The sequence below is a fragment of the Balaenoptera borealis genome, assembly GCF_965194805.1.
Source record: "Balaenoptera borealis genome assembly, chromosome: 17".
Lineage (NCBI taxonomy): Eukaryota > Metazoa > Chordata > Mammalia > Artiodactyla > Balaenopteridae > Balaenoptera > Balaenoptera borealis.
Window position 1 is genome coordinate 14,205,089 of NC_138876.1, and position 12,379 is coordinate 14,217,467.

Here is a 12,379-nt window from a genome sequence, read left to right on the forward strand (position 1 = left end):
GAGAACAGCCTTTTTAAAATTAGGAGTTTAAAACAGGGGTCAACAAATTATGACCTGGGACTTCCCTGGTGGTCCAGTGGGTAAGGCTCCATGCTCCCAATGCAGGGAGCCCGGGTCCAATCACTGGTCGGGGAACTAGATTCCACGTGCATGCTGCAATTAGGAGTCCGCATGCTGCACTTGAAAGATCCCGCATGCCACAACTAAGACCTGGTGCAGCCAAATAAATAAATAAATAAATAAATAAATAAATAAATAAATTATGACCCAGTGGTCAAATCTGGCCCTCCACCTGCTTTTGTAAATAAAGTTTTATTGTCATACGGCCACACTCATTCATTTACATATCGTCTCTGGCTGCCTTTGTGCTACAATAACAGAGGTGAGTACTTGTTACAGAGACTTTATGGCCCACTGAGCCTAAAATATTAACTCTGTCGCACTTTATAGAAAAACTTTGCCAACCCCTCGTTTAAAATATCAATCTAGGGCTTCCCTGGTTAAGAATCTGCCTGCCAATGCAGGGGACACAGGTTCGATCCTTGGTCCGGGAAGATCCTACATGCCACGGAGCAACTAAATCCGTGCACCACAACTACTGAGCCTGTGCTCTAGAGCCCGTGAACCAAACTACTGGAGCCCATGTGCCACAACTACTGAAGCCCGCGCACCTAGAGCCTGTGCTCTGCCACAAGAGAAGCCACTGCAATGAGAAGCCCGCACACCGCAACGAAGACCCAACGCAGCCAAAAATAAATAAATAAATAAGTAAGTAAGTAAATTTTTTAAATAAATAAATAAAAATAATATACCAATCTATGTTCCCTGGAAATTGGGAGTATTTGGGAGTATATTTGAAATCAGAGAAAGAAATGAAAAACTTCATTTGTTCATTCCATAAATATATGATAAGTACCTACTGTGTGTCAAGCTATGCAAAAATAGAAAAATTTTTTTACAACAGACAAAAGGCCCTGCCCTCAGAGAACTTACCTGGACTGAGGAGTTTCCTAGTTGATCACTATAAAAGTGATTTCATTCTTTAAATGAAATCTTTCAAAGAACAATGAAGAATGAAACGTTTCAGGGCATAAGAATGAGATCAGTGTTTCCTCGGCTTAGTCAATAATGTGTGATGAGCCTCCTGGCAGGGCAATGAAGGAAGACTTGTCATCTTGCGCAGCAGAGATCCAAGAAGACCTCAAGGCCCAGCATAAACAAAGACAGGCTGTTAGGACGCATTAAGGTTGAAGGGAAAACTGGAACCAATTTGCACATGGTTGCAAAAACGGATTTGCAGCATGGAGTTCATCTGAACAAAATTCCTGGCCAGGCCTATCACAGAGTTGCTAACAGGAGCAGAAAATTGAATGGATTTGCAGCAATGCTGGTGAAAAGAGAGCCAAGCATTTCATACACACAAGGTTACGTCAAAGTTTGAGACTCGGTAGTAATAAGTTTTGATGTGAGATCGAGAAATTAAAAAACTCTGAAAAGCTCTCAATACTATCAACTCATGCATATGAGAAAAAGCTGATGATTTTTTTCAAAGCATTTCCACGCAGAGTGAAGGCGCAACAGGCAGGAAGCTGTGTTATTCTGTGAAAATGTCTTTGGGCTATCCAATATGGTAATTTGTGTTCATTTGGGTTTAACATCTTTTCAGAGATTACAGAATTTAGAAAACTGTATAAAATGATTCTTGAAAGATCAAGTGTCTGATAAATTGAGCAGGGCACTGAGGTTAACTTCCAACTTTGAATTTATCTTTTGTCTAATGCATATTAAGTATTTCAGGAATTCTTTCGAAGGGCTGCAAAATAAAATTATCTATAATCACTTCTTTTTTTCTTTCTTCATGATTTATCATGTGTAAAGCGATAAATATTTCGAAACTATTGAGGACGGGGTAGAAGAATCATGCCAAAAAATAATCATAGAGGGTTTCAGAGTTTAAAAATCATCCTTTCAAATGAGTACCAAAAAATCCTGGAAGAAAAAATATCTTGGGAATTTAAATCCTTTTTCTTTCAGAAAACAATATAACAGTGTTGTTTATTTACTAAGAATTTGATTCTTAGTTATTAAATTTAAATATATATTTTATGAACATGAGCATAAAAAAACTTTTTTTGAGGTTTTGTATATGTATATACATGAATATGTACATGTATGGAATAAAGCATTAAATGAAACAGCAGGCAAACTTTTTCAAGAATATAGATGTACATATGATGTACATATGGTCCCACAGCTTCATTTTCCTAAGAATGATACAAAGTTTAATTTTCTTCATGACGGCATCAACATAACCAACACGGGTTACTCCACATGGTCTTCACAAGACTGCTACACATGTCCCGAACCATTGCATTTTGTTTCAGTTCCAATTGCCAGACCAAGCAGGGGTGCTTATTCTTCTTCCACATCATCTTAAAACATACTGTGAAGGGCACTAGCCCTTGATGGTTATTAAGAATGACTCGGTGTGGGGCTTCCCTGGTGGCGCAGTGGTTGAGAATCTGCCTGCCAATGCAGGGGACACGGGTTCGAGCCCTGGCCTGGGAAGATCCTACATGCCGCGGAGCAACTAGGCCCGTGAGCCACAATTACTGAGCCCGCGTGTCTGGAGCCTGTGCTGCGCAACAAGAGAGGCCACGATAGTGAGAGGCCCGCGCACCGCGATGAAGAGTGGCCCCCGCTTGCCGCAACTAGAGAAAGCCCTCTCACAGAAACGAAGACCCAACACAGCCATAAAAAAATAAAAATAAATAAATAAATAAGCAAATATGGTTAAGAAAAATATTTAAAAAAAAAAAGAATGACTCGGTGACCAAACTGATGGACCTCGAAGGAAGGAACCAGTGGTGTTTGGAGAAATTGACCATGCAAGATGAGAGGCAGATGGTGTTTGATGGATCCAATCTCACCTATCAGAATTTCTCACCCAGCTTGGTAGATTGTCATGGCTGACATCCAAATCTGAACTCTAAGTCTGAAGGCATGCTACCCTGATAACAACTGGACACCGTTCCTGGGAGAGGATGGTGACACAATAGAAATCATCATGTTGTTTTTATTAGCATATTCCTGCATGTTCAAAGATTTTTGGAAACCTGCATTTGAAAGTTGTTGCTCTAAAATCTCCCACAAAGGGCTTCACTTGTTTGGTGAAGTTTCCCTCACATGGAAATCTGCTGAAAACAAGGATAAGGGATCTGGGTCCCCCACAAATGTCCTATCAGGCTCCACCTTGTCTGGGATTATTACAAAACCCCATTTTATAGATGATGAAACTGAATTTCAAAAGGTGAAGTCATTGCATCCTTGATTTCCTAAGGGAAAGGCCTCAGTAGGTACCTTTGTCACTCGATGTGCAGGGATTTGTGCAAGGGATTGTTTATTTTCAAGAAGGCAGTCGGGCCTCTGGGTGGGCCAGTGCATGACTGATATGCTTACAGGCCCTGGGGTTCTTGGGAACCCAGGGTAGCACCAGGCCAGAGGGAGCCACTTCCAGCTCCTCTCAAACCATGACCCCTACCTCTCTCGTCCTCCACCCCAGACTCTCACCCCTCCTCCCCTGCAGCCGTAATGGGCTCGTCTCAGTCTGTGTTCCCTATTACCAGCAGCTTTTTCTAGTTCCATTCCACTGCCTAGATCTTTCCCACAACCTCTCCGCAGCCTGGGCGGCCACCACCATCCTTCAGACCTCCACGTGGTCTCATTTCCTCCAGGAAGTCCTCCCTGCCCCCTCTCCACCAGCTGCAGCGGGAACCCTTTCTCTGGGCTCTTGTAGCATCCTGTGCTGCCTCTTGTCATCCTGCCCTGAATAAACAGTTGATTTGGTTATATGAACAAGAGGTGATCCAGCCCTGTGGTTCAAAGCCTGGGCTCTGGAGCCAGTCGGCCTGGGTTTAAATCTTGGCTCCGCCTCTTATGTATGAGCTCTGTGACCTTGAGCAAGTCGCTTAATCTCTCCGTGTCCCCGTCTCTGCCTCTGCAAAATAAGAATAATAACATAACCAGCCTGTTGTAAAAAACCCAAGAGTTAATACATGCAAGGCTCGTAAAACAATGCCTGACATATAGCAAGTGCTCATTACTGTATCATTACAGTAATCTACTGTTTTCTGGTCCATCCGTTCACTAGACTGAATTCTTGATTGTACAGATGGTATCATAATTCTCTCTTAGCATAGCCTCTGGCACGTAGTAAGTACTCAGTAAATATTTGCCGAATGAACGAATGGGCAATAGAGGCCATAGCCTCTGTTGAACCCTCTGCCTACAGTTGGCTTTCTCTAGAGGCCGCCTTGGTTTCCGTGGACTCGAGGCCCATGTTGGCTGAGCTGATTTGCTTAGAGGAGACTTGCTTATGCTCTCCCGAGGGCTGAGCTATTCCTCCTAACACAGCTGCTCATGCCATTGGAGTTGTGCAACTCCACGCGATTCAGCTTTGCAATGATGATTCCTCGTATGACTAGGGTGTTGACCTGTTTTCATGGAATTGAACTTCTCCCACTGGAAGATCCCAGGGCGTCAGTCTTAGCCAACAGCCTCACTGGCTGCTCTGTGAGCACAAAGTGCTCTCCTCACCATTGCCTGGGTAGTGCCCTAAGTTCTGGAGCTGGCTACCCCTGCTTGCCACCTGCTACAGGCCAGCTCTGCCTTCATCTCGACACTCAAAGGCCACCCCATCCAAGGCTTTTCCAGACTACTCCCAGCTGGAAACCATCCCTCACCGCTCTGAACCCCCATAGTCCTCTGTATCCTTGTTGCTTCACCTCTTGGAGTCTCAGTTTCATTATCTATGAAACAGATAACAATGCCTACTTCAAAGGGAGGTTATGAAGATCAAGTGACTCAAGCAAATGTTTCATATCATAAGCATTTGCTTGTTTACTACCTGGGAAGTTTCTCGAAGCCAGGAACCCTCTGTTTCATTACTATATGCCCCTTATTCTTAGCAACTGATTCGTCTTAGGCATTCACTAAATGTTTGCTCAATGAATGAATCAATCAAAAAAACAAATCAAAAACATAAATTATGGCAATGTAGCAATATCCTACAGTTGTAACAGAAAAGAATTGTCTTTGTGTGATTTTCTTTTTCTTCCTTTTTTTCTTTCTCTTTTCTTTTCTTTCTTTCTTTTTTCTTTTTTTTTTTTTTTTTTTTTTATTGTGTTCAGATTAGAAATAGGCAAACCAAATCAACTATTCATTTCCTGGGAGGTGGATTCACAGTGGCTGGTGTGTTCAAAATATCATTATTTAGCCAGAGAACTTGGACTTGGGAGTAAAGACATACACATATGTACTCACACCCTGGGGATACTTTTCAGGAAGGAGTGGGTTCTCGTAATTCTCCCCCCCGCACCATGTGAGCATTGGCTACGATGAGCCACCTCATCCAGCCTCTTACTCCAGCCTGGGCCCTTCCCTCCCTGATATCCACATGTCATCACCTGTACCCAATGTCACCAAAGCTAAGTGATTATCACCTACTCTTCTTGACAAACAAAATTTCCTCTCCCCACAAAACCCTCTAGACACCAAAGGGGAACGCCTGGAGAAGTTCATGTTAGGGGAGTGGGAAACAAGAGTACTGCCTCATTTCTTATAAGCCCTGGGCACATGGAAACCAGAGGATATGCCTCCTTTTGCGACTCTGTCCTGCTCTCTCTCACTGATATTCAGAGAGGCCTATCTCTTTCACTGGGTACAGGTCCCCACCCTTCTTTCCCTTGCCCATGCCCTGAGCCCTAGAGGGAAAGCCCAGATTCCCTACAAGGTGGTGCCTCCAGAAATTGCCCCATCGTCCTCATCAGACCTACTTGCCTGCCCGACCCAGACCTTTCCCTTGTATAGTCACCAGAGAGGCTCAGCCCGGATGGTTGCAACTTGCCCAGGTGAAGCAAACTGACTTGCCTGAAAGCTGACAGTGAGCCAGAATCAAGCCACCCAAGAAAAGCCAGAGCAGGTCAGTTTGGCAGCAGGATGCTATGGGGAGAACAGGGGAGGCCTGGGCTGCCCCAGTACACAGGAACAATCACTGGCCGACTCCAGGCAGGGACCTCAAGATCTGTTTCCCCTCCTCCCACCTCTGACTCTCACCCTGCAGCCCTGGCTACAGTGGGCTGGTTGCTCAGACCACAGTGATTGACAGGAGGGTATGCACAGCGTCATCATGCATCCATCTAAGATGCCAGTGACTGTGAGAGGTGTCTCAAGGAAAGAAAGAGAGCTGTCTACATCCATGGTTTTCCCCACAAGCTCGTCCCCTGTGCCGTCAGGAGCACAGGGACGATCACAGGAACAATGCAGCATGTGTTCAGAGAGTGGCCCCAGCACTGTCTCTGGGGTTTTCTTCCAAGCTGCTGACATTGTTTTGCCAGATTTGAAGCACAGGTGGTGAAAACCACATCATGAATGCCTCTGTCCCAATGTGACTGATAGGTGCATCCTGTTTTCAGAGATGATAGAAAGGAAAAGAAAGTGCATTTAAATTGATAAAACATGAAATAATAATGGCAGCTAACAGGTATTGAACAGCTGGGACGTCCCAGGAACTGTGCTAAGCATGCACCTTACATGTGTTATCTTAGTCTATCTTCTCTCTGAGGTGGGTAATAATATGAGCTGAACTTTTATAGAGCTTACTACTTTCCAGACATGGTTTAAGTTCCTTACATATATTTACTCGTTTAATCCTCCCAGCAGCCCTATAAGGTAAATAGTATAATTATCGCTATTTTGAAGATGAAGATGATGAGAATAAATTACTTGCACAAGATTACACTGCTTCTAAGTGGTAAAAGTGGTATTTGAATTCCGAAGTCCTGTTCTAGAGTCTACACTTAACCACTCCACTATACGTGGTGCTATTAATGTGCCCATTGTACAGATAAGGAAACTGAGGCTTAGACAAAGTAAAGACCTTGCCTAAGGGTACTCAGCACAAGGGGCAAGATTCAAATCCACAGCATCTAACTCTAAAGTCCATGCTGTTCATCATTTTGCTATCATCATATTTGTCAAGAAGATAAAAGGGCAAACATCAAACCCAGATATTTAGATTTTATCTTGTCACTCAGAATCCCACGTGGCATCATTCTGAAAAAACTTAACTTGCTTTCCTTTCTCTCAAAGATGCAGGTAGCACAATTGCTTGTAGTGATCTAAAGAAGGTCTCATCCATCTTCTTATTTATTCACTGAATAACTATTTTCAAAATGTCCATTATGGGCAAGGCCCTATGCTAGGTGCTCCAAGGAGCTCACAATGCAGCAGGAATAACAGACGTTCTACAAGGGATGATAAGTGTGGCCAAGAGAGGGGAGATGCTATTGATAACTGGAACTGACTGGAATCTCTTCTGCCACGGGGGAGGACAGTCCAGGAAGCAGAGGTACACAAAGTGGGGGAAAGATGTTTAAAATTTTTCAATGGCTATTTTTTTTTTCTCCCAACCCTCTCCTATTACTGGGCCAGAAGGTGGATTAAGTGTTCTCCTAACATCTTTATTGACTCTTCCAGTCTATTCTTTCTTCTTCCTCCCAAACCTACTCCCCACCCCACACCCAGCTCTAAATATTTCCCGGCTCTGTCTCACTCCAAAACATGCTAGCTAATAACCAACGTGAATAAACATTCTTTGCCCCCATAAATTAAATCATGTTAATGACTTATTGGGTCTATTTTTACTGGACTACTATGGGGCACAGGACTTCCAGAATTCAGATGCCACGGATATTTCTCAACACATACTCGGTGGAAGGCATTAGCCGGACTAGTCACTTTCACATCCTGTGGCATTTAATCCTCACCATAATCCTACGAGGTTGATAAACACACAGAGGCTCAGAGGAGTGAAATCTAGAGAAGAAATGGCCCCCACGGGAATGAATGGCAGAGGGAGGCTTTTGACCTGTCTCCAGATTCCTAGTCCTGTGTATTCAGTAAGCATGTGTTGAAGACCCGTCCATGAGTATTGTAGTATTGTACAGGATAAAAAGCAGCTGCAGTATCTCCCTTTGACCTTACAGCATTGATGCTGGGAAATTCTTCCAGGTATCTACTCTAAATTCCTTCTGCAACTCAGTCCCATTCCCTACCTCGCCCCCATCCTCAGATAAGTATAAAACAAACAGTTGCTGATGAGATCGACGCCAAGCTCCTCCTCTTCTTGTGGCTTCTGTCTTCAGTTGCCACAAGGCTTGAGATAAGCCTCATGGAACAGGCTTCTTATCTCCCTAGGCATTACTTCCACCTTGCCAGTCACTCCTCAGCCCCTGTCCAGAGTCGGGGAAGACCAAGTACTTTAGGAGAGTCTTCTCTGTGGGAGGGGAGGAAAGACAGAAAGCTGAAAGCTGGCAGCTTCTCTCAGTCCATCACTTCTTACGTGACACTTTGTGTGAAGACTGTCGCCTTTCCAGAGAGGCTCCCCAGATTAGGAACTGTACTGGATGGGCTGTAGTACGTGCCCTTGACCTCCACAGCTCCTGGAGGCTCCCACTAGATACACACCACAGAGGACTCTTTTTCACTGGCTTATCAAAGAAGACCAGGACAGCTACAGCCTCCCTGTGGAACTCAGAGATGACAGGGTCCCAGAACACAGAACAAACTTCATAGATGGTTTATGAGTAAACGGTTGAAACAAATGAGTGAATGCGAGAGTGAGTGAATGAGTAAATGAATTAGATATCATTAAATGGACCAACGAAGGGAGAAAGAAAATAGAAGAATGAATCAGGGTGAATAAAAGAATAAACTTCTAAGAGCTTGAAGGAATAAATGAGAGGAAAGAGTAACAAAGCAATTAAATGAGTACATGATTGAGCATGTGAAAAGATGAATGCACAAATATGTGAGTCAATTGAATGAATATGTGAATGATGGACAGATGGATGGATGGATGGATGGATGTGATGGATGGCTGAATGGACTGATGTATCAGTGAGTGAATGATGAGTAGATTCATAGCTTCTTAGAGGAAGACTAAGGAACTAAATTATGACCTCTATGAGACCAATAACCAGGGCTGTTTTAGTGTCTTACACATCGTAAGAATTCTTATAAGTGAAATGAATAAGCAGATGGATAATTAGATAGCCTCCTGCTTGCAATACCTGGTACTAAAATCTGCCCTTGATGGCGTATTTCAAATATCAAGTTTCTTCATGTGAAAAGAACTTTAACTCTTGAGTTAGATGAGCCTGGTCTTAAATCCATCTCTGCCATTTTCTAAGCTGTGTGGTCCATCAAAAGGCACTTCAACTCTTGGAACTTTAGTTTCCTCTTCTATAATGTGGAGACAATCAGACCTACTTCGTGGTGCTCTAGTGGAGACTGAAGAAGAATATGTGTAGAAGCACCCAGAAAGCATCCAGCACATAGAAGACACTTGGTAAATAAAAATTTCCTTCCTTTCTCTCCCAAGAGCATCTTCTTCCCCCATCCATCCAAAGCCCACCAACTCCAGTGCACTTTGAGGCCCTGCCCTCTGTAAGCCCGTAGTCTTTTAAGGGACAGATACAAGTGGAAGGAACCCTGCTAGCAAGTGGAAGGGTGAAAGAGTTAGGCTAAACTATGTGAAATTGCAACAATTCAGCTGCTTATGACCTAAAAAGCCAGCAACTTCACGTGTTTCAATTACAGTAGCTGGAAATATAAGGGAACATGAAGGATTCATCCCAAGGAAGGTCAAAGAAGGCTGGGAAAAACTGGTGGGATTGGGATGTGTGCTCTAGGAGTTGAGGAACTTTGTGGGCCACCGTGTCCACCCAGAGCCCCTAAGAAGAGGGGAACGAAGCTGGGTTGAGGGTCTAACAGAACTACCTCTGCTCCCCCCTCTATACCCAGGTCAAATGATCTTGGACATGTTTCTTCAATAAACTCAATTTCCTTACCCACAAAAGTGGCATCAGGAATATGAGCCCTGCCTGGCCGACGTAAGAATCCTCATGGAATTCTCATGTGAAAGCACCTGGCATCTGGTCGACCTGCCCAGGAAAGTACCATTTCTCTTCCCTTCCCTGAGGGGTCACCCAACACTTCCCCACCTCCCGGCCAGCAGCGCTGCTCGTGCTGTGTTTGTTGACACCACATCCGGGCTCAGCTGATGTTGTCACCATATGTTACACCACCACACCTCACCAGTGACATAACCCCCCTCCATCTCCCTCCCTACCCACCCCAGACTGGCGTAACCTGGGCTCTGCTGACATATCCTCACTGAAATTCAAAACCAGATGCTGTATGTGTGTTTGCTGGTTTGTTGGCGGGCAAAGCCAAGTCCAGCCCCTTTTTTGCTTGGCTCTCTCTCCCCTGGCCTCTGAGACCTGAGGAGCTGGGAGAGGGCCCCCAAGACAGCAGAGCCAGGCCCGGCCCATCCAGCACCTCCCGTCAGTTCCTGAGGCTGGATGGCAAAAGCCACAGGTGCAGCAATGTGGTGACGTGAGGAAACGGGCCTGCCTGTTGAAACCCATTTCTCGGTGAGGAGAGCCAAGGCGGGCTGGTCAAGGAGAGACAGAGAAACAGAGAGAGAGAAGAGCCAGGCTGAGTTCCCAGGAACATCTCCACTCCCTCACCCATTCAAAAATATTTTTTGAGTGCTGACTGTGTGCTAGGGTCACAGCTGGAGACACTGTCATGAGTCAGGCCGGACCAGAGTTTCCAGCCTCACAGAGCTGTACATTCGAGTGGACAGCACAGCTGATAGCCGAGTAAACTCACAACAAAACAAAGCAAGAGAGCTTCAGGTTGTGAAAAATGCTTTGCGGGAAACAGATGGGCCGGTGCCATAGTAACTGAGGCAGGGGAGAGGGTACTGAGTTAGTGGGGAGATTAGGGAAGGTTTCTCTGAGGAGGTGACAATGAGCAGAGGCCCAGAAGATGAGAAGGAGCCAACCATGCAAGGAACTGGTGTGGAATGTTCCAGAAGAGGGGGCTGGAAATGCAGAGGCTATAAAATGGGGGAAAGGCTGGCTTGCTCAAAGACAGGAAGGGACAGTGTGTCTGGAGCACATAGAACGAGGAGGAGGGCAGTTCTGAGAAGCTTCCAGACTCCAGATCACGAAGGCGGGGCCTCCTAGGCCAGGGCAGAAGCTAGGACTGTATTCAAAGGGAGATTTTCAACACCCTGGAGGACTCTTCCCTTCCTGGTCCCGAATGCCGGGAGGACAAGGGTGACCAACAGGACTCCCACTCATAGGCACTTGAATAGATCAACGCCCTCTGCTCTGTCGATGGGGGGACAGCCCAGAGATGGGAAGGCATGTGCCCAAGATCACACTGAGTGGCTATGGCAGAGCAGAAACTAGAACACGGGATGCTGGAAATGAACGTGGAGCTCACATGTTTAGCACTTACTGCGTGTGGTGTCCTCTTTCTCTTCACATCAACTCCATTTTTTCACAGACAAGAAAGGAAACATGGTCCCCTAGGGTCCACCAGGCTCTAAACCCAGGTTCTCCTGATGCCAAAGCCCACACCCTTTCTACTGGTCTGTTGCTTCAGTGGAAATGCTTCTGATTTACGTTGCCACTGGCAAATGCTTCAAATTTACGTCAATATTCCTAGACACCTAAGCTGCTCAGGACCCAGGTTCTTCCTGAAAATTGCTGGAACTTTCTTTGGGAAACACCTCAGGGCCCAAGCAGGTGAGGCAACAAATGAGTCAGTTGCCCTCATGGATCAGTCCATTGAGAAACATATGAACACATTTTAAAAAGTAGATCAAGGAAAACATTTATACAAAGATATTGCTCTATAGCTACTTCCCATCATCAGATGTGCCTCTTGGAATGTCCTTTGAAACTGAACTAGGGCAGAAGGATTATTTCTTGATAAATGGCCTGCTGGATCCTGCTGCCTGTGGTACCATGGAACTCAAACTTCCACTGCATCAAACTAACTGGGAGGGATTATTAAAACACAGGCTGCCGGGTCTTATACCCAGAATTTCTGAGTCAGCAGGTCTAGGGTAGGGCCAGAGATTTCGCATCTCTAACAAGTTCCCAGGTGATGCTGATGAGGCTGGTTTGGGGACCACACTTTGAGAACCACTGCCGTAGTGGACGCTGAGAACCGCTGCCGTAGTGGACGCTGAGAACCACTGCTGTAGTGGACGCTATGGTCTCTGCCCAAACCACCCTTTAGGACTGAGGCCCTCACTCACCCAGGAATCACCCCTCCCCAGAAATTGTTCTTCATTGAAGGGTACTGCCTCACCCGGAGTTATCACCCCATCCTGTGAGCAGCCCAATGCTGGTCAATGGAGAACCTCCGAGGCCTTAATTTGGGACAACTCTGCAGGGCCAGCTCAGCTTCAGAGTTCCCCATGGGACCGGCTGAGGCCTCCCTGGCAACTGCACCA